The sequence below is a fragment of the Haemorhous mexicanus genome, chromosome 5 (assembly GCF_027477595.1).
Source record: "Haemorhous mexicanus isolate bHaeMex1 chromosome 5, bHaeMex1.pri, whole genome shotgun sequence".
NCBI classification, from domain to species: Eukaryota; Metazoa; Chordata; class Aves; order Passeriformes; family Fringillidae; genus Haemorhous; species Haemorhous mexicanus.
The window spans coordinates 50,383,651-50,385,764 of NC_082345.1; positions in this window are offsets into that span (position 1 = coordinate 50,383,651).

The following is a 2,114-nucleotide window of genomic DNA, read 5'->3' on the forward strand; positions in this document are numbered from 1 at the left end:
GTCTCTCCTGAGCTCTCTGTAACATTTATCTGTCCAGAGACTGATTCAATTCATTGACTTTCCTCCATCCATGGTTCTGGGCCCATCAATCATCCCTAACCCCTTTCCTTGCTCTCCAATCAGCTGAGGTGAGCCTTTGACAATGAACCAAATATTTTGGGTTGAAATGCATGAGAAACAAAATTTTCACCTTGCAGATTACATACAGACAACTACCACACAAATGTATGATTCTACTATAGTTCAAGGATATCTATGCTTCCATGTGAAGGAGCAAAAGGATCCTTAAAGCAAACACTTCTTAGAATCCCCAAGATTCAATACAAAAACATAACCAGGCTTTTCTACCTTCATGCTGACTGAATTGTTCAGCTCTGCTTAAAATAAGTCATGTGTCCAAGACATTTAAAGTTCTTTAGCTATTTCAAGGATTTAGATTGTGTCAGATTAAGACCTCTCTAAAAAAACGGACATTACAAATTGTAATTACAAATAAACTAAATGGTTAAACTCTAAAACTAAAATCTGCTGGATGAAAGGCCCAGGTTTGGTAAAGCTGAAGATATTCAAAGATGGATTTGAATCCTGTGAGTTAGTGTGTAGAGCTTTTACATAACTGGTCAGGAACCTGGACTTTGGTCCTTGCTCTGAAGTTTATTAATTTTTTCTTTAAAGAGCTATGTGGTAAATTAGATTGTAGGGGCTTTTAACAGCTAACTGAATATAAAGATTCTAATTTCTGCTATGGTTGTTTTAACTGTAAGATTGAAATGTGTCCAATGTCTTTGATTTCTCTCACTTAAAGAATCTGCTATTTGACTGCATTGTGACTCTTTCAGCAGGACAGGTGCAGGATGCTTTCTTCACTTTTTATCCCTCTATTTGAGGACCTTGATTCTATCAGAATATGTTAGATGCTATTTCAGAGCTTCCATCATACTGGAAAGTAAAGCAATACCTGATGTCTCTATCCCAGTGAAGCTGAAAATCTGATCCACTTAGACCAGGGACTTGTCACACTGCAGGAAGTGAACTACCAGAAGTAAGGCAGTGTTGTGACTTTTGAAGATGTATAAACATCATGCAAATGATAGATTTTTGCAGCATTTGTTGTCTCCAGATAAAGGAAGGTCTGCAATCATTACTTTGGACTTACACTGATTTAACTTCAATCCTGCTTTAAGCCTAAGCCTAAGCTTTTTATTGGATTCATCTCCTAATGCCTATTGAATTAATTTCCTTATCTCAATGAATATTTTCCTCATATATACCTTTAAACATCTGGACACAGCCTTCCATGTAGCTCCTTAATGCCCCTAGTTCATTGCTATAACTCGTTCATAGATTGCTGTCAGAAGTTGCCAAGGTATCCAGCCATCAAAACACATATCAGCAATAGATCACACACATACTTCCTCACCCCACTGAATGCACTACTGAATGAAAATGTTTGGAAGTTTTACCCCACAGCAAAACAGGAATGCCAAGGTGCCTCCTGTAGCAGAGTGTCCTATCATCCTGAATCATGTGAATAAGTTTTACATGGACTTTAAAACATTTATTTAAGAGCTAAGCTAACAACAAAATAATTTTGCTATTACATTGCTTCAGCCATACATTGCAACCAAGACTTTCACAGTTCTGATATTTCATAGTGCCAGTAAGGAAAGTGAAACAAACAGAGCTTTAAAACAACTCTTTTTTATTTCTTAATTTTTACGGCTTCAGCAACATTATGCAGTCTTGGTACTTCTTTTAATATCCTACCTGTGATAGCATCTGTGGCCATCCTCTGGGAAATGGCTGAAGAGCATCATAACCTGTCCATTCTTTTCTTTCTGGACAAAATTTGGGCTTGATCTTGCGTGGGACACCCGCAGTGTTGGACCAGCAAAGCTGCCCATGTGTGTCCCCCCAGGACTGCTGCACAAGATCAATTTGGGCTCTCCTTAGGGCAGATACCAGTCTTTTCTGTCTCACCCAAACCAGACAAAGCAGCCTCACTGAACAGCAGGGTCATGCCCAGTGTTTTCTCTTGATGTTTGATTAGCTCTAGGTCACAAGCCATAGGGAAAAAAAAACCAGTAAATCTAATTCAGACATGCTCCACACAG